This window comes from Budorcas taxicolor, chromosome 5, assembly GCF_023091745.1.
Source record: "Budorcas taxicolor isolate Tak-1 chromosome 5, Takin1.1, whole genome shotgun sequence".
In the NCBI taxonomy this organism is placed as follows: domain Eukaryota; kingdom Metazoa; phylum Chordata; class Mammalia; order Artiodactyla; family Bovidae; genus Budorcas; species Budorcas taxicolor.
In genome coordinates, this window is record NC_068914.1 from 26,025,901 (window position 1) to 26,047,046 (window position 21,146).

A 21,146-nucleotide genomic window follows, 5' to 3' on the forward strand; every position below is an offset into this window, starting at 1 on the left:
TACAGCCTTGACACACTCCTTTTCCTATTTGGAACCAGTCTGTTGTTCCATGTCCAGTTCCAACTTTTGCTTCCTGACCTGCATATAGGTTTCTCAAGAGGCAGGTCAGGTGGTCTGGTATTCCCATCTCTTTCAGAATTTTCCACAGTTTATTGTGATCCACACAGTCCAAGGCTTTGGCATAGTCAATAAAGCAGAAATAGATGTTTTTCTGGAACTTTCTTGCTTTTTCCATGATCCAGCGGATGTTGGCAATTTGATCTCTGGTTCTTCTGCCTTTTCTAAAACCACCTTGAACATCCGAAAGTTCACAGTTCATGTATTGCTGAAGCCTGGCTTGGAGAATTTTGAGCATTAGTTTACTAGCATGTGAGATGAGTGCAATTGTGCGGTAGTTTGAGCATTCTTTGGCATTGCCTTTCTTTGGGATTGGAATGAAAACTGACCTTTTCCAGTCCTGTGGCCACTGCTGAGTTGTCCAAATTTGCTGGCGTATTGAGTGCAGCACTTTCACAGCATCATCTTTCAGGATTTGAAACAGCTCAACTGGAATTCCATCACCTCCACTAGCTTTGTGTGTAGTGATGATTTCTAAAGCCCACTTGACTTCACTTTCCAAGATGTCTGGCTCTAGATTAGTGATCACATCATCATGATTATCTTGGTTGTGAAGATCTTTTTTGTACAGTTCTTCTGTGTATTCTTGCCACCTCTTCTTAATATCTTCTGCTTCTGTTAGGTCCATACCATTTCTGTCCTTTATCGAGCCCATCTTTGCATGAAATGTTCCCTTTGTATCTCTAATTTTCTTAAAGAGATCTCTAGTCTTTCTCATTCTGTTCTTTTCCTCTATTTCTTTGCATTGATCGCTGAAGAAGGCTTTCTTATCTCTCCTTTCTATTCTTTGGAACTCTGCATTCAGATGCTTATATCTTTCCTTTTCTCCTTTGCTTTTCGCCTCTCTTCACAGCTATCTGTAAGGCCTCCCCAGACAGCCATTTAGCTTTTTTGCATTTCTTTTCCTTGGGGATGGTCTTGATCCCTGTCTCCTGTACAATGTCATGAACCTCATTCCATAGTTTATCAGGCACTCTATCAGATATAGGCCCTTAAATGTATTTCTCACTTCCACTGTATAATCATAAGGAATTTGATTTTGTAAGCAGAATTCTTAGAAGTAAAAGATTTGCTATTGGTTAAAACTAATTTTAATGCTTATCAGATAAGGGAATTGTTTCAAATGCTTGAAGCTCTCAGAAGCCCCCTGCTTCTTGTGTATGAGAGATTAAAGTCAGAGGTATGGTCATGACTGTGATGCTGATAAGCCATCTCTTACGCAGACGTGGTTGGCCCCATTTGGAAACTACTGCCCTCAGTCTCCTTTCTGTTTTTATTAGATTAGTGACTTGATACATTTTCAGAGTCATTTCATTTACTTATTTGAGGTATAACTGCCAGTATCGGACTCTTCTCAATTCCACTGCTTCTGTAGTATGTGCTTGTGATGTTCTCATCATGAAGACCATATCACTCGTTCTGTCTCTCTCTCCTCACATTGTGCTTTCTATTTTTAAAGATGTATTTTATGTTTTAGAAAACATTTATTTACTTGCCTCTTCTGGCTCTCAGTTATGGCATTCGGGATCTAGGTCCTTGACCCGGGATTGAACCCAGGCCCCCTGTAGCGGGAGCCCAGAGTCTTAGCCACTGGACCCCCAGAGAGGTCCCCACAGTGTGCCTTCTAACCCCAGTGCTGATAGTGTATTTTTAAAGGTCATTAAGCAGTGTGGCTTAACGATTAAAAGTGAGGATTTCATGCTGAATGGTGCGGCTTGGATTCTGACCTCATCAGCCTGACTCTGTGTGATCTGTGGTCAGATGCTTTGTGGTCTAGACTAGCTCCCTCCTATGGGCTTGTCAGAAATTAAATTAGCTAGTTTTGATGTAATATGCCTAATATGGGCCTGGCACAAAACAGGTACGTTTTTGTTTTAAATTAGTGTCAGACTCCGTGACAGCACCATTGCTTGCTTGTCTAGTTTCCTGGACTAGTTTGTAAAGTTGTTGAGAAAAGGAAGAAGGTGTGGCTGTTCTGTGTGTGTATCCGTCCCTCTTCCTATCCTCATACTCTGTATGCAGAGATGTCATTCTTGTATTGTTTGTTTCAGTTGTTTGAGACCTTGAAGGCCCAGGAGCTAGTAATTTTTATAATTATGTTTAGGCACAAGATTAGGAGCCTTATGTGTAGGAGTGAGTCACTCACTTCCGGATATGACCACTTTACTCAGAAGATGTGATGACTTTCTGCTTTTCTTCCCAACAATCGCCTAACTTTGTTATGGTTACTTTACTTCACTGTATAGGCAAAATTAGGTGCCACGATTTTATTTCCAAATTTGAGGATTTGCAAATGACTGAGAGATAACCTTTATGTATCTTAACGGCCCACTGTGCTCACTGACCATTTATTGACTGATTTATATTTTTCCAAAGTGAAGAACAGTTTGACTGTACCTATGTAGAGAACACTTCATAGTAATTGGTTGCTTTGACCTTGAACAAAGGTTTCTGGGTTACTTTGTTTTCTGAAGGCTTGTTTTTTGAATCCATATCATCCGAAAGTTACACTTAGAATCAGTTAAAAATCTTTTTTACTCCAAGCTTGTATCCTGAATGTTTTCTGAAGTATGCTATTTATGTACTCTTTTCTAGGTACTTAGGGCTTTTTACTCAGGTTGTTACTCCAGTATGTTCTCCTAGTTTGTAAAGTAAACTTGTACAGCTTTAGAGCAGAAAATTGACTTATTTCATTTATAGTGATAGAACTTTTTAAAAACATCCACTTACAGACTTTTAAAAATAACAGCCTTAAAATTCACAATTGCATGTAACTTACCCTTATATTAAAGTGTACAGTTCTGTCGTTTTTAGCATATGTACAGAGCTATCCACCTTTTACAATTAGTTTTAAATCACCCTAATCATTCCCCAGAGAAACTCCATACATCTACATAAATGGAATCATACAATATGTGGTCTTTTTGACTGACTTTTTTGACTTAGCAAAATGTTTTCCAAATTCAACCATTTGTAGCATGCATCCATACTTAATTCATTTTATTGCTGAATAAAATTCTATTGTATGGATAGATAGCATTTTATTTAACTCATTGATCAATTAATGGACATTTGGATTGCTTCTACTTTTGGGACATTATGAATAATACTGCTGTAAACATACATGTACAAGTTTTTGTGTGGAAATATGTTTCAGTTCTCTTGAGTTTTTTTAATGAATTAAGTTCTAAAAGAAAAGAAGTTGCGGACTACTTTTACAAAAATCTTTTGTAGATATTTAAAAATCCTGTCTATCTCTTTTATTACCAAGTATTAGGTTTTGCTAGGTTTGCTGCACTGACAACTAACTTTAACATCTCAGTAGTTTACGGCAATATGGGTTTGTTTCTTGCTCAGGTTATGTTAGTTGCACCTGGCTAGGGATCTTCTTCAGTAATCATCTCATTTCCAGGATTCAGGCTGAAGGAATAAACTCTTGTTTGGGACATGCTTTTCTTCTGACTAAAGGAAAAAGAAACAGAACTGGTAGAAACATGCAGTGAAAGCATTTGTTCAGACCTGGCATACATTTCATTTCCACTCACGTTGGATTGGCTTAGTTGGGTGAGTCATATGGCAAAAGTGAAAATCAATCAGGAAAGTATAACCCAACTGTTGTAGGCAATGCAAGTCATATGGCATTGGGTGGGGATAAAAGGCCATCTTGCATGGAAGGAGGCACAGATGATTTGAAACAGAAATTCAGGTCGTCGCAACTCAGAAGGAAATAATGAAACTTATGGAGGAGAGATGAGAAAAATGGAAGTGAAGCTGGTGTAGCCCCAGGTCTTTTCAATTCAAGGGAATATCTCAGAACTTCACAAATAAAGGGACGTTTTAGCACTAAGGTCAGGGGATAGCCAGCTTCAAGCAATAGTATATGAAAGTGAACCAGAGACCCTTGGAAGTGGATGAGAGTAGGATTGAAGCAGAGATCCCATCATGAGTGATACAGAATAAATTACTAGCAGGTAACAGAAGACTCCTTCTGTGTAGTCTTTTGGCCAGTTCCATCCCCCTCATGACAGCCCCTTATAAAGGTCCAGGTTTGTTGAAAAATTAGTTTGTTTATCCTGTACAATTTCCCTCAGTCTTGATTTGACTAGTTGCGTACCTGTGATATCATTTAACTTGTTCCCTTGCCCCTGCATTTCCTATAGGCTGGTGGTTAGATTTAGAGGTTTGAGTTTTTTGGCTTGGCTACCTCATAAATTGTGTTGCGTATTTCCATTAAGGGGCGCATAATGTCTGTTGGTGGCCATTGATGGCTATTTGTATAGATCTGTTAATTCATTAGGAATTACAAAATGGTGATACTTTTTTAAATTAAATCTTTCTCATATTTAATGATTAAAACATTTTTGAGTAGAGAAATTTTCCTTGTCAACTATTTGTTACCCCAAAATGAAGTTTAATAAAAAAGGAAGGATAAAATGTTCAATTTTTTTCCCCTTGTTTATCAGTTTTCAAGCTAACAAATTGGTTCCTTAGGATCCTCCAATGATGATGAGTAAGTTAATTTTAGTATCCTTTGATGAATTTGTGGATTTACAAATATTTATTCTTTTAGCCCATTGCTCTCTAACAGATACTCAGATTGGCTGGTGAAAGACTCTTCAAGTTGGCTCTTACGTTTTCCTGACATGACCTTAATTGCCCTTGATTGCTTCTTTGCTTTTTGGAATGATAAGACACTCCAGAATCATGTAAGTGTCCTGATCCAGACCTGGAATCAGGCGTTTGTTTGAAGAAACTTGGTATTTGGAGACTACAGTCTGAGTGCTTGGTACTCACTGCTACTTGGTTTTTTAGTGAACAGTTCCAGGAAATGAGTTTCTGGTTTTCTTTAATACCTAGGCACTATGCTTGGCATTTAGATAAACAGATATAAAACATAGTCCCTGCTTTGTAAATGATTAAAGCATAGTGTTCGGTTCAGTCGCTCAGTTGTGTCCAACTCTTTGCGACCCCATGGACTGCAGGACGCCAGGCTTCCCTGTCCATCACCAACTCCTGGAGTTTACCCCAACTCATGTCCATTGAGTCGGTGATGCCATCCAACCATCTCATCCTCTGTCATCCCCTTCTCCTGCCCTCATTCTTCTTCTTCATTCAGCATCAGGGTCTTTTCCAGTGAGTCGATTCTTTGCATCAGGTGGCCAAAGTATTGGTGTTTCAGCTTCAACATCAGTCCTTTCAATGATTTGACAGGACTGATTTCCTTTAGGATGTTATAAGTACTAAAATATGTTGGGCTTTTGGTATAAAAGTTCATAGGAGGTCACTTCACGTAGAAGGAAGATGGGTCTCTAGGAAATCCTCCTCAAGGTAATGACATTTGATCTCAGCTTTGAGGAATAAAGTGAAGTGAAGGTATTATACTTTTGGAAACTGTCTGTTTAGAATATATATGTGGTGTGCCTTTATCTTTACACCAGTACGAGTCTCTGTTTCTTATTCTACAAATTTATAACACATCAGTATATATTTTGCTTCTTAAGATTTTCTCTGTCAATAACATTACTACAGGAAGCATTACTGTGTGTTTACTCTTGTGCATTTGACCTTGTATTTTAATAGGACAAAATTCCTAGAAGGGAAATGGCCATGTTTAAGAATGTATGTATGTCTGTCAGTCATGTCTGACTCATCTCCAGACTCATGGACTGTAGCCCGCCAGGCTCCTCTGTCCGTGGAGTTTTCCAGGCAAGAAATACTGGAGTGGGTAGCCATTCCCTCTCCTGGGTAACTTTCTGACTCAGGGATCAAACCTGTATCTCTTGAATTGCAGGCAGATTCTTTACCATCTGAGCCACCAGGGAAGCCCTGTGTTTAAGAGTGCTGCTGCTGCTAAGTCGTTCAGTTTTGTCCGACTCTGTGCGACCCCAGAGACGGCAGCCCACCAGGCTCCCCCGTCCCTGAGATTCTCCAGGCAAGAACACTGGAGTGGGTTGCCATTTCCTTTTCCAGTGCATGAAACTGAAAAGTGAAAGTGAAGTCGCTCAGTCATGTCTGACTCTTCTCGGCTCCATGGACTGTAGCCTACCAGGTTCCTCTGTCCATGGGATTTTCCAGGCAAGAGTACTGGAGTGGGGTGCCATTTCCTTCTCCAGTGTTTAAGAGTAGATATATGTTAAAAGCTGTTGTGGGTTCTACCAAATTGTCATCAGAAAAGTTGATAGCAATTCACAGCTTTTACCAGTGGTAGGCTAGTGACAATTTCTTCACACTCAATAGTGTGTCTTTTAAAACTGTTTTAATTTATTTTAGTGTCATATTGTGTTGATTCTTGCTCAGAATATCAGGAAGTTAATCTAAATATGTTTACCTCTTGAAAGTATGGAGTTAAAATGTGACATTTAAAATTTAATATATTTTCACTTTTGGAACCTAGAAATTCATTTTATAATGGAGCTTTGTAGTTCTTTACTATGGATTAATAATTATCTGTGTTTTGAAAAGTAATTGAAAGTCAGACTACCAAGAAATCATATACCCTGCTTCTGATCACTTGCAGGAAGAAAAAACTTCCTGATGTCACATTTCTCTTTTCTTTTTTTGAAATGTGATTTAGAGATATGGGTTAGAAAAAGAACATTTTTTAAGTAGTTTGGGAGATTTCTAATTCTATCAGACTTTTTCTACTCTTGTTTAACATTATTACCTCCATTTATGGTGGCCACTTGTGTGATCCATGAAAATGTTATTGTTCAATCCTTCAGACCCCATGGACTGCAGCGCTTCAGGCTTCCCTGTCCTTCATTATCTCCCATTTCAGTTCGGTCACTCAGTCATGTCCGACTCTTTGTGACCCCATGGACCATGGGGTATGAACCATGAACCATGGCCTAGCACACTAGGCCTCCCTGTCCATCACCAACTCCCAGAGTTTACCCCAACTCATGTCCATTGAGTTGGTGATGCCATCCAACCATCTCATCCCCTGTCATCCCCTTCTCCTGTCCTCAATCTTTCCCAACATCAGGGTCTTTTCAAATGAGTCAGCTCTTTGCATCAGGTGGCCAAAGTATTGGAGTTTCAGCTTCAACATCAGTCCTTCCAGTGAACACCCAGGACTTATCTCCTTTAGGATGGGCTGGTTACAGAGATTGCTCAGATTCATGTCCATTGAGTCAGTATGCTATCTAATTATCTCATCCTCTGCCACCCTCTTCTCCTTTTGCCTTCAATCTTTCTCAGCATCATGGTCTTTTCCAGTGGGTCACCTCTTTGCATCAGGTGGCCATCTGCTTTTATTGAAGGATAAGCCACAAATCAATTTATGTATGAAAGCAGAACATTTATGCTTTTTCCTTTTAGGTACTATTTAAATAATTTGTACTTTCTGAAATTATGTTTTGTTCCCTTCTACTTAAAAATAGTCTGTGAGTCCTACGTAGATATGTCTGAAGAAGTGAAGTGCAGTCGCTCAGTTGTGTCCGACTCTTTGCAATCCCATGGACTGTAGCCTATCAGGCTCCTTCGTCCATGGGATTTTCCAGGCAAGAGTGCTGGAGTGGATTGCCATTTCTTTCTCCAGGGGATCTTCCCGACCCAGGAATCGAACCCGGGTCTCCTGCATTGCAGGCAGACGCTTTACTGTCTGAGCCACCAGGGAAGCAGGAGATATCAGTCTAGATTTTAATGTTATTTAAATTTTCCTGTTATAAATGTATAATTTTATCAGGTTACCATACCCAGAGAACTTTCTTAAATTATCGATGGTGTTGAAAAAAGAAGATAAGGAAAAAAATAAGAAAAGAAGGGAGAGAAATTCGAAGAGAAATCCATACAATTTTAATCCATGGTTCTTTTTTCCTCCGTTAAATAAGGAAGCTAATACTTTTATCTGACACTGCTCTCGAAGATGCAGCTGTTTTCTAGACTTAGATTTTAGTTAGAATCACAGTTTTAAAACAAAGTGAAGACTTTAATTTTAGAGTTATTCAGGCAGTACTGTGGTGAGTTACTTGTCTGAGTTATTTTTAATTATTTAGATCCTCCCGCCCCCGGATTTTGGACTCAACCACTTCCAGCTTGGTGTATAAAAGTGTAATTTGTTTTGCTTTTTCTTACATTTTAAATGGTTATTTTCATTTACTAATTAGTGTTAAAAATGATCTTTTAACTTGTTATTGTAGATGAAAACCTCCCTTCTTGATTAACGTCATCAGACTTGGTATTTGAAGCAACCTTTTTATTTGGAAATTAAGGTTGCCTTTCAAAGAAAAAGTAATGATTACTTCACGTATTATTTAAAAATAAAATCTCTATTAGGGCAAGGAATTTCTGCTAAGTTGGATTTTTTTTTTTCTTTTTTATTTTAGAATAAGTTCTCTTTTGTGGTGACACATAGCTGTTTCTGAAGTTGGCAAGAAAACTTCCTCTGGGGACTCTCAAAGGGAGTGTTGTGGCAGCTCTCTGATTCAGCTGCTTAGAAAGCTCTCTGAAAGTTGCCTTATTTGTCTGGAAAGAGTCTGGAGCCCAAACCTGTTTTTTCCACCGAGGAGGATTGTAGCTCTAAGCTCTGTCGAAAACAACCATGGAAGATTCTGTGATGATAGTGTGAAATGCAGCAGTACCAAGGCATAAATTTAAATTGTGTACTCCAAAGCAAATTTTCAGACCCAGTTAAAAAAAAAAAGCGGGGGGAGGGGAGAGAGGGAAGCCTTTCCAGTATGGATAGGCCTTGGCAGTATTTATATTGATATCCAGGTGGCGCTAGTGGTAAAGAACCCGCCTGCCGTATAGGAGATACAGGTTTGGGAAGAGATGCTTGGGTTGGGAAGACCCCCTGGAGGAGGACATGGCAACCCACTCCAGGATTCTTGCCTGGAGAATCCCATGGACACGGGAGCCTGGCAGGCTGCAGTCCATGGGGCCGCAGAGTCAGACACAACTGAAGTGACTTAGCGCACACACATATTGATATCCACCTTCCTCAGAGACCTAGAAAAAGGAAAGGAAAAAAGGGAGCCTCTCCTTTTTTTACTAGAGAGTCCACAGCCAAGCTGAGTACAATGTGAGAGTCAGTATACAAGGAAAAGGAGGGTCAAGAGTATTGGTACAGATTCCTTCTTATTAAAAAATGAAGTTTCGGGTCTTTGTATAATGTGTTAAATGAATACTGATTATCTCATATTAAAAGATTACATATAAATATTGAAGTGCAGTATGAAATTATTTTGAATCAGGTTAAGTGTAATGGAGGAAAGAGTCATTAACTAAAAATAGTTGTAGGACTTCTGGGGCTCCAGTGGTTAAGACTTCCCACTTCAAATGCAGGGGACAGGGACACGGGTTTGATCCCTGATGGGGGAACTAAGATCCCGTGTTATGTGTGGTCTGACCTACCCCCCTCAAAGAAGTGACTGAACTATTAAAAATTTGAGGAAAAAGAGGAACAGTAATAGTAAAACAGATGAGAAAGGTAATAGAAAAGATGGACATGGAGAAGTTAAGGAAAAGAGTAATTCCAGTTTTCTCTGCCTAGGGACTCAGTTCCCTGCTAACACATCCACCCTCAGCTCTCACCGCTTCATTTCCTCTCTGTCCCCAAACCCCCCCCCCCCCCCCCCAGTGCCATTAAGTGTTCTGAGCTTCAGTCATACTGCACTGAATTTCTCTCATTTCTTCAAATGTGACAAGTTCTCCCAAGCTGTCCATTTTTTATGTTTACTTGAAGCCACTGATACTATTTGGCTTCACAAGTGAGTCAGTGGTAAAGAATTCGCCTGCCAATGCAAGAGACACAAGTTCCATTCCTGGGTTGGGAAGATCCTCTGGAGAAGGAAATGGCAACCTGCTGCAGTATTCTTGCCTGGAAAATTCCATGGACAGAGGAGCCTGGCAAGCCACAGTCAATGGGGCCACAGAGAATCAGACGTGTTGGAGTGCGTGCACGTACACACACACACAGGACTTTAATACTCTGTTGAATAGAAGTGATGAGAGTGGGTATCTTTGTCTTATTGCAGATTTTGCTGGGAAGGCTTTCAGCTTCTTACTGTTGAGTATTATGTTGACTGTGGGTTTGTCGTGAATAGCTCTTATTATGTTGAGATATGTTCCCTCTATACCCACTTTGGTAAGAGTTTTTCTCATGAATGGATGTTGAATTTATCAAATGCTTTTTCTACATCTATTGTGATGACCAAGTGGTTTTTGTCTTTTCTTTTGTTGATGTGGTGTATCCCATTGATTAATTTGTGTATACTGAATCATCCTTGTGACCCTGGAATGAATCCAGCTTGGTCATGGTATCTAATCTTTTTTATGTGTTGTTGGATTTGGTTTGCTAATATTTTGTTGAAGATTTTTGCATCTATATTCATGAAAGATATTGGCCTGTAGTTTTCTTATTTGATAGTGTCTTTGGTTTTCATCTGAGGGTGATGGAGGCTTCCTAGAGTGCCTTTGGTGGCTTCATAGAATGTGTTCCCCTCTCTTCAATCTTTAGAAAGAGTTTGGGAAGTATCAGTATAAGTTCTTTGTATATATTGTAGAATTCCTCTGGGAAGCATTTTAAGCTGTTCCAGAAACAATCACTTACTCTGGCGTTCTAGAGGGAGTTAATTATACTGCTTTATAACACTTGCTGTGTTATGCTTAGTTACATATATCATGTACATTTCTGCTTTTCTTTTTAGTTACATGAGGTGTAGATACCCTGTGATTTGGAATCACAGGATGATTTTTAACTGTCAGAAGGTAATTGTAGGGAAGCAGCTTAGCAGCTTTTCTCACCTATGACTTTCTCTATTGCTTGAGTGCTTTTTAAAAAGCAGAGACATTTCTTTGCTGATAAAGGTCTGTATAGTCAAAGCTATGGTTTTTCCAGTTGTCATGTATGGATGTGAAAGTTGGACTGTAAAGAAAGCTGAGCACCGAAGAATTGATGCATTTGAACTGTGATGTTGGAGAAAACTCTTGACAGTCCCTTGGATTGCAAAGAGATCAAACCTGTCAATCCTAAAGGACATCAGTCCAAAATATTCATTGATTGGTAGGACTGAAGCTGAAGCTCCAATACTTTGGCCACCTGATGCGAAGACTGACTGAGTAGAAAGACCCTGATGCTGGGAAAGATGTGAGGGCAGGAGGAGAAGGGGATGACAGAGGATGAGATGGTTGGATGGCATCACTGACTTGATAGACATGAGTTTGAGCAAGCTCTGGGAGATTGTGATGGATAGGGAAGCCTGGCTTGCTGCAGTCCATGGGTTTGCAAAGAGTGGGACATGACTGAGCGACTGAACTAAATTTTTTTATTATGTTGCCTTTATAATTTTTCAATCTACAGTATACCTAGAGTATTCATGTGGATTCTGTATGTACTGTCTGCCTTTTGTAGCCACAGGTTCTGCATCCATGGATTCAACCAACCTAGGATCAAAAATACTCAGAAAAAAAAATTGCAGAAAGTTCCCCAAAGCAAAATTTGAATATGCTGCAATGGCAACTATTTTTATAGCATTTGCTTTGTATTAGGCATTATAAGTAATCTAGACATGACTTAAAGTATATGAGAGGATGCATATAGGTTATATTCAAATATGATGACACTTTCTATGAGGGATTTGACTTGAGTATTTTTGGAGTTTGTTATCTGTGGGGTTCTGGAATCAGCCCTCTATGGAAAAAGGGGTGGCTGTATACCAAAGATACGCAGAAGGTTCTGAAGAAGTCTTTAGGGGAGTGAGGAGGAATGTTCTGAATTTTAAAAAAGTCTAAGGCACCTTTCCCGCAAAGTTTTACTTCGGTTTTCTTGTTGCTCCCTGCACTGCTGTCATTGTTCAAATCGTCAGTTTGTGAAAGTGGCCTCGTTTTTGTTAAAATTACTCCGTACATTTTTTCAGCGTTAATAGTTCACAGTACTTCAGGAAACTGTTAGCATTTAGGGGTGGGTCCGAAGAATTCTGAATGGATTAGCACTATGTTTATTTCTATAGAATTGAGCGAGATAACACAACTTAGAAGTTAGTGAGAAAGACAAAAAGAAATTGATATTAAAAATAGATATCATAGCTTTGGAAGGTGCTAGATCACCAGTTCATTTTCTGAGAAATTGTTAATGGAAAGAATCAAGAATTTATATTGTTTTTCCTGTGTAAACTGAGTTTCATGGTAACTACATAGTTATTTAAGGAAACTCCTTATTAGAAGAATTCCAGATAATAAATGCAGATGGGATAAAATGATAGTATTAGCGTATCACCTTTAGGCAACCCCTAAATAAATAATGGAGAATGGTCACTGGGTAAATCAGGCTGGCAACACTTGAATGTAATAATCAATTTGAACATCACTTTATAGGTGGGACAACCAGATTTTATGTGTGTTCTAATGTGATATATTAGGCAAGTGCGTGTATCACCTATAGTGTTCTTGCCAAATATTTGAAAATGAATCATGTCTCTAGATCTCACCAGTTCACAGGAAATATGGGGAACTGGCTGCTGCTGCTGCTGCTAAGTCACGTCAGTCGTGTCCGACTCTGTGCAACCCCATAGACAGCAGCCCACCAGGCTCCCTAGTCCCTGGGATTCTCCTGGCAAGAAGACTGGAGTGGGTTGCCATTTCCTTCTCCAATGCATGAAAGTGCAAAGTGAAAGTGAAGTTGCTCAGTCGTGTCCGACTTGTAGCGACCCCATGGACTGCAGCCTTCCAGGCTCCTTCATCCATGGGATTTTCCAGGCAAGAGTATTGGAGTGGGGTGCCATTGCCTGGTCCGTGGGGAAATGGAGGAATACTTTAATGCCATAAGGAAATAGTCACCTAAGTTTAGAATATGAGAAATTCTACAAGACAAATGACTTGTTACAGATTAAATGAGATTTGAAGAGATGTATCAGTCAGATACAGTGTGTGGTTCTTGTTTCTTTCCTGGTTTAGACAAACAAGTAGTAAAAGTTCCACTTGAAAGAGGATTGCAATTTGAACCTGAACTATGTATTAGATAATACTGAGAAATTATTGCTGATTTTGTCAGATGAGTTAATGGAATTATAGTGTCAGACTTTAAAGAAAAGTCTTTAACTGATGGTGGTATATTCTTTACTATGTATAGGTGAAAAGATATGGTATCTGCGATTTGCTCTAAAGTCCTCCAAGCCCCTCCGCCCCCAAAGAAAAAGAAATAAGAGGAAAGAGATATGCAATATTGTTAACTTGCATGACCATTCATTCTACAGTTATCTCCTTACTTACATACATGTTTGGAAATTTTCAGAACCAAAGGTTGAAAAGAATTAACCTAAAATTTGTGTGGCATAACGATTTCTAGCAGCCAACATAGAAAACTAGGTCAGTAACATAATTAATAGCACCTGTTAGAGAAGGAAATTGCAACCCGCTCCAGTATTCTTGCCTGGAGAATCCCACGGACAGAGGACCCTGGCAGGCTACAGTCCATGGGGTCACAAGGATCTGACACGACTTAGCAGCTAAACCACCACCACCATACAGTGAAATGGGCTTCCCTGGGGGCTCAGTTGGTAAAGAATCTGCCTGCAGTGTAGGAGATTCAGGTTCAGTCCCTCAGTCAGGAAGCTCTCCTGGAAAAGGAAATGGCAGCCCACTCCGGTATTCTTGCCTGGAAAATCCCATGGACAAGGGAGCCTGGGAGGCTACTGTCCATGAGGTCGTAGAGAGTCAGACACGACTTATTGACCAAACCACCGCCACCATACAGTAAAAACAAAGCAACTGCTTGGAAGAAGCACAACTCTTCCTAATATTTATAAAGAACACAAAGTTTTCCTTGACAGTGTTCTTGAGGACACTATGTAATGTAGTGTGAAAAGCATTTTAAACCCCATCGCTTCAGGAAATGAAATCAGTTTTTTATAGCATTCCGCAAAATGGCCAGTGGAATCCCATCCATGATTAATTCCAGTGAAATCAGCTTTGTGGGGAGCCAATATGCTAAATTCTAAGAGCCTTACTCCCCGGTAGAATTCATTAGAGATCTTCCCATCTTAATCCTTCCTCCCCTCCATTTCTGTAATGACTTCTTCCTCTAACCCTCTGTTGCAGATTAGTTAGTATAACAGATAAAAGAGAAATTTCGTTATAGCTGGAACTGTTGGCCAAAAGAATTTGACTGAATTTTGTTTTCTATGGTTTGTTTCCAAAAGAAGTATTTCTTCAAATGTCAAATGTCTTAAATGTTTAAAATACCATAGTCATCTATTTCCTTAGAGATTTTGATAATAACCCCTGTCTCCCAAGTTTTCGAGTAGCTAATGCATTATATGAAGCATCTGCAGGTAGTTCTCCATAAAAACACTTTGTGTGAAGCTTTCCCCAAGTATTGAGCAGCAGTGAATTGAGATTTTATTTGCTGGCAGCTCACTGAAATACAGATCCTCTGTGTTATGGATGGAGAAGGCAGTGGCACCCCACTCCAGTACTCTTGCCTGGAAAATCCCATGGACAGAGGAGCCTGGTAGGCTGCAGTCCATGGGGTCGCCAAGAGTCGGACACGACTGACCGACTTCACTTTCACTTTTCACTTTCATACATTGGAGAAGGAAATGGCAACCCACTCCAGTGTTCTTGCTTGGAGAATCCCAGGGACGGGGGAGCCTGGTGGGCTGCTGTCTATGGGGTCGCACAGAGTTGGACACGACTGACGTGACTTAGCAGTAGCAGTGTGTTATGGATTAAATCTGAACCATTGTTCAGTGAAGCTTGTGCTAAGGTTCACATTCTTTGGTGAAAATTGATGCCTAACAAGAATAGGACATTTCCTCCAATTCAAGATGAGCCATGGTTAAAGCCAAGATTCTTCAGAAAAGAATTTTAATTACTGGATTGCTTTTCTGTTAGCATGCGTTGCTTGCTCAGTCGTGTCTAACTCTCTTAACTCTATGGACTGTAGCCTTTTGGACTCTGTCCATAGAATTCTCCAGGCAAGAATACTGGAGTGGGTAGCTATTCCATTCTCCAGGGGATCTTCCAGACCCCAGGGATTGAACCTGGGTTCTCCAGAGAAGCCCACTTTTCTATTGCTGTATAATAAATTGCCACAGCAGCTTAAAATAACAGATGCATTATCACCAGTTTCCATGACCAGGAGTCTGGGTAAAGTTTAAGCCGAGTCCCCTGCTCAGGGACTGAGGAGGCTGCAAATCAGAAGGGTTGACTAGGGCTGAGCTATCACTGAGGCTCTGGATGTTCTTCCAAGTTCCAAGTCCACGAGTTCCTTGGCCAGATTAATTTCCTTCCACCTGTAGAACACAGGCCAACTCGCATTTTCATAGCTGGCGAGAAAGTCTTTGATGTCTGGGCCTTCTTTTAAAGGGCTTACCTTTTCAGGCCAACCTGGTAAGAATCTTCCTTTTGATTAAAGCCGCCATTAGGGACCTTAATTACATCCACAAAGTATTTTCACCTCTGCCATTTACAACAACATAATCGTGGCAGTGATATTCCATCACCTTTGCTATATTTCATTGGTTAAAAATAAGTTGCGAGTCCTACCCACACTCAGGGGAGAGATGGTTGTACAAGAACATGAGTCATTGAGGGTCATAGTAGAATTTTGCCTACCAGTGTTACACTGCCACCCACTATAAAAAGTTTAAAAAGCTTACTTACTGTTACGCAGACAATATTAATGGAGCTTGAAGCCCAACAGTTTAGTCACCCATAATCCTGCCAGCCGATGAATCAAAATGTTTCCCTTTGGCTGTGTGCAGACATCAATTTTATAAGGAACTTGTAGAGCAGAGAAGTAATTTTCTATTGCTTTCCATTTAGGGAAAACATTTATTATTTACATAATATTTATTATCTGCCACTTTTAAAGAATGAGATTGTCTTAGGTGACTATAGTACTGATTGTCTCAGGTTAATCAAGGTACACTTCACAAACAGTAAAAAATCATTGTTCTCTGTGTATAGTTCTAAGAATTCTGGTAAGCACATGTATATGTGTAACCACCATCACAATAAAGATGTAAAATATTATCTTGTGCCATTGATAAAACCAGCCTTCCCCCCACGTCCTAGACCTTGACAATTACTGGTCTGTTTCCTGTCCCTGTAGTTTTGCATTTTCAAGAATGTTGAATAAACGGGCTCCTACACTTTAGAGTCTTTTGGGTTTGGTTGTTTTCCGTTAGTATAATGCATCTGAGGTTGTATAGTAAAGGAATAACATTCCTGAGGCATCATAAACATACATGTTTTATCTTTGTCCCTGGTTCCTGGCCTGGAATTCCTAAAAACTCTTGAAAGGAACATACTCATAAACTTTTTTAAACCATGCCTGACTTTATGCACTCTTGGGCCCCTTGATAGCTTCAGGTTGGGGGCTGGTTGTCAGAGGAACCAACAATGTGATTAGAGGTTAGAACTTTTCGCTTCCGTCCCTGGACCTCCAAGGAGGGAGAGGGTTTGGAGATTGAGTTCAGTTATCAATGGCCCATGATTTCATGAATCACTTCTACTAATTAATAGTAGAGCCTGCATAAAGACCTTTAAACTGTGGGGCTCAGAGGGCGTCAGATTTGAGAAACATGTTCACTTGCTAATAAGGTGGCACACTCAGACTCTGTGGAGACAGAAGCTCCTATGCTCAGGACCCACTGGACCTTGCCCTCTGTGCCTTTTTATCTGACTAATTGCTTGTATCCTTTATAATAAACTGGTAAGTAAGTATTGTTTTCTCTGCAATTTTGTGACCCATTCTAACAGTTTAATGCACCTGAATGGAGTTTATGGGAGCCCCCTTGACCTTGTGGCCAAGCTGAACAGAAATATGGGTAACCTGGGGACCCAATACTTGGAACTGGCATTTGAAGTGAGGGCTGTATAGCCTGGGGGGAGTCTAATGCTGACTTGAGTAGTTAATGTCAGAATTGAAATGAATTCTAGGACACCTAATTGGTGTCTGGAGAGTTGGAGAATTAGTTGGTGTGAGGAAAAAAACTTACGGATTTGATGTCAGAAGGATTTTGACTAAAAATAGCTCACTTGTACCCAAAGCTGCCTAGGGGTTGACCTTGTTCAGCTCCTGGGAGGTAACCTTTAAGCCCTGGAATGTCCTGCTTAATAAGGGTGTCTTTGTTTACCTGGGGGCTTTGACCACCGTAGGTTGCTTATCCTGACAGTGTGGCTGTGTGTGGTATCAGCTTGACCTGTAGAGGAGCTGGAGACTAAAGTTAGCCATGCAGATAGTTAGCCCTACCTATGTGTCAGACCTCAGATAAAAATGCTAGACATTGAACCTCAGGTGAACTTACCTGGTTGCTCGTATTCGTACATATTATCATAAGCTCTTGGGAGAAATAAGTGCTGTGAACCCAACTCCACTGGGGGGGACAGCTGAAAGCTTGGTGTCTTCTGGACTCTGCCTTATGCCCCTCTTCGCTTTAATGATTTTAATTTGTATCCATTTGCTGTATTAAACTGTGACCCTGAGTAAAATGTCTTGTTTGAGTTTTATAACTCTCAGTTCAGTTCAGATCAGTAGCTCGGTCACATCCAACTCTTTGAGACCCCATGAACTACAGCACGCCAGGCCTCCATGTCCATCACCAACTCCCAGAGTTACTCAGACTCATCTCCATTGAGTCAGTGATGCCATCCAACCATCTCATCCTCTGTTGTTCCCTTCTCCTCCCGCTTCAATCTTGCCCAGCATCAGGGTCTTTTCCAGTGAGTCAGTTCTTCGCATCAGGTGACCAAACTATTGGCATTTCAGCTTTAGCATCAGTCCTTCCAATGAATATTCAGGACTGATTTCCTTTAGGATGGACTGGTTGGATCTCCTTGCAGTCCAAGGGACTCTCACAAGTCTTCTCTAACACCACAGTTCAAAAGCATCAATTCTTCAGCACTCAGCTTTCTTTATATTCCAACTCTCATATTCATACGTGACTACTGGAAAAACCATAGCTTTCACCAGACGGACCTTTGTGGGCAAAGTAATGTCTCTGATTTTTAATATTCTGTCTAGGTAGGTTGGTCATAACTTTTCTTCCAAGGAGCAAGCCTTTTTTAATTTCATGGCTGCAGTCACCATCTGCAGTGATTTTGGAGCCCCCCAAAATAAAGTCTGTCACTATTTCCACTGTTTCTCCATCTATTTGCCACGAAGTGATGGGACCAGATGCCATGATCTTAGTCTTCTGAATGTTGAGTTTAAGCCAACTTATTCACTCTCCTTTTTCACTTTCATCAAGAGGCTTCTTAGTTCTTCTTTGCTTTCTGCCATAAGGGTGGTGTCATCTGCGTATCTGAGATTATTCATATCTCTCCCAGCAATCTTGATTCCAGCTTGTGCTTCATCCAGTCTGCTATTTTTCATGATGTACTCTGCATATAAGTTAAATAAGCAGGGTGACAATATACAGCCTTGATGTACTCCTTTCCTGATTTAGAACCAGTCTGTTCCATGTCTAGTCCTAACTGTTGTTTCTTGACCTGCATACAGATTTCTCAGGAGGCAGGTCAGGTGGTCTGGTATTCCCATCTCGTGAAGAATTTTCCATGGTTTGTTGTGATCCACAGAGTCAAAGGTTTTGGTGTAGTCAATAAAGCAGAAGCAGATGTTTTTCTGGAACTCTCTTACTTTTTTGATGATCCAAAGGATGTTGGCAGTTTGATCTTTGGTTCTTCGGCCTTTTCTAAATCCAGCATGAACATCTGGAAGTTCACAGTTCATGTACTGTTGAAGCCTGGCTTAGAGAATTTTGAGCATTACTTTCCTAGAGTGTGAGATGAGTGAAACTGTGCCGTTGTTTGAGCATTCTTTGGCATTGCCTTTCTTTGGGATTGGAATGAAAACTGGCCTTTTCCAATTCTGTGGTCACTGCTGAGTTTTCCAAATTTACTGGCATATTGAGTGTGCACTTTCACAGCATCATCTTTTAGGATTTGAAGTGGCTCAGCTGGAATTCCATCACCTCCACTAGCTTTGTTCATAGTGATGCTTCCTAAGGCCCACTTGACTTCACATTCCAGGATGTCTGGCTCTACATGAGTGGTCACACCATCATTATCTGGGTCATGAAGATCTTTTTTATATAGTTCTTCTGTGTATTCTTGCCACCTCTTCTTAATATTTTCTGCTTCTGTTAGATCCATACCATTTCTGTTCTTCATTGTGCCCAGCTTTGCATGAAAAGTTCCCTTGGTATTTATTTTTCTTGAAGAGATCTCTAGTCTTTCCCATTCTATTGTTTTCCTCTATCTTTGCACTAATCACTGAGGAAAGCTTTCTTATCTCTTTGCTATTCTTGGGAACTCTGCATTCAAATGGGTGTATCTTTCCTTTTCTCCTTTACCTTTCCCTGCTTCCCTGATAGCTCAGTTCAGTTCAGTCACTCAGTCGTGACCGACTCTTTGCGACCCCATGAATCACAGCACACCAGGCCTCCCTGTCCATCACCATCTCCCGGAGTTTACTCAGACTCATGTCCATCGAGTCTGTGATGCCATCCAGCCATCTCATCCTCTGTCGTCCCCTTCTTCTCCTGCCCCCAATCCCTCCCAGCATCAGAGTCTTTTCCAATGAGTCAACTCTTCGCATGAGGTGGCCAAAGTACTGGAGTTTCAGCTTCAGCATCATTCCCTCCAAAGAAACCCCAGGGTTGATCTCCTTCAGAATGGACTGGTTGGATCTCCTTGCAAAATCCACCTGCAATGTGGGAGACCTGGGTTCGATCCCTGGGTTGGGAAGATCCCCCTGGAGAAGGGAAAGGCTACCCACTCCAGTATTCTGGCCTGGAGAATTCCATGGACTGTATAGTCTACAGGGTCGCAAAGAGTCAGACATGACTGAGTGACTTTCACTTCACTTACTCTCTTCTTTTCATAGCTGTTTGTAAGGCCTTCTCAGAAAACTGTTTTGCTTTTTTGCGTTTCTTTTTCTTGATCACTGCCTCTTGTACAGTGTCACAAACCTCTGTCCATAGTTTTTCAGGCACTCTATCAGATCTAATCCCATGAATCTCTTCATCACTTCCAGTGTATAGTCGTAAGGGATTTGATTTAGGTCATACCTGAATGGTCTAGCAGTTTTCCCTACTTTCTTCAATTTAAGTCTGAATTTGGCAGTAGGAGTTCATGATCTGAGCCACAGTCAGCTCTTGTTTTTGCTGACTGCATAGAGCTTCTCCATCTTTGGCTGCAAAGAATATAATCAATCTAATTTCAGTATTGACCATCTGGTGATGTCCATGTGCAGTCTTCTTTGTTTATTCTTTTGGGTATCAAATAATCCTTTATTTTTCTTTCTCCTTTGCCATTCTTACCTAACTAGGCACTCCACCGCACCACTGTTGATGTTGTCTATGATGTCATGAGGGTGGCGGCCATCAGCATTGCAGCCTACAGACTGGGAGGTCCCCAGGATCTCTTTAATGGTTCCAGAAGGTTTTCTAGCTAGAGACGGATGCCGCATCTGCCAGGCAGTGTTGACAATCTCATCAAAAGTGATGTTTCCACTGTGCTTAGTGTTTTTCTGCTTCTGTCTCTCAGTGGTTCCTTGAGGGCTTTGATGATCAGGGCAGAGGCAGAAGGTACCACCTCAGTCTGGGCCTGTCTGTTCTGAACCGTCAGTTTCACTGTAATCCTCAGACCCTTCCAATCACCAGTTGCCTTGGTGATGTCATCACCAACCTTTTTTAGAGACAGACCCAGGGGGCCCATCTTGGGGGCCAGGGCAGACGTGGCACTGAGTTCCCCACCGGTGCACCTCAGGTACACGACTTTGATCTTGTTGGGGTCGAACTTAGGCGGCATGGTGGAGGCGGCTGGTGTCGGATGAACCCGGATTCAGGACAACTGAAGAAAGATGCACCTTGACCTCCTCCGAGCCAAAAGCAGAGTCTTCTCTTGTGTTGTTGGAAGAGGGTGTTTGCAAGACCATTCTATTGTTTTCCTCTGTTTCTTTGCACTGATCACTGAGGAAATTGTTATTGGCAAAACTCTGTTAACCTTTGCTGTGCTTCATTCTGTACTCCAAGGCCAAATTTTCATGTTACTCCAGGTATTTCTTGACTTCCTACTTTTGT

At 40.8% G+C, this 21,146-nt stretch overlaps 1 pseudogene; it reads right to left on the reverse strand.

The window, feature by feature from the left end:
* Positions 1 to 15,265: 15,265 nt before the first annotated feature.
* On the reverse strand, positions 15,266 to 20,943 carry LOC128047531 (60S ribosomal protein L12-like; annotated as a pseudogene).
* Positions 20,944 to 21,146: the final 203 nt, after the last annotated feature.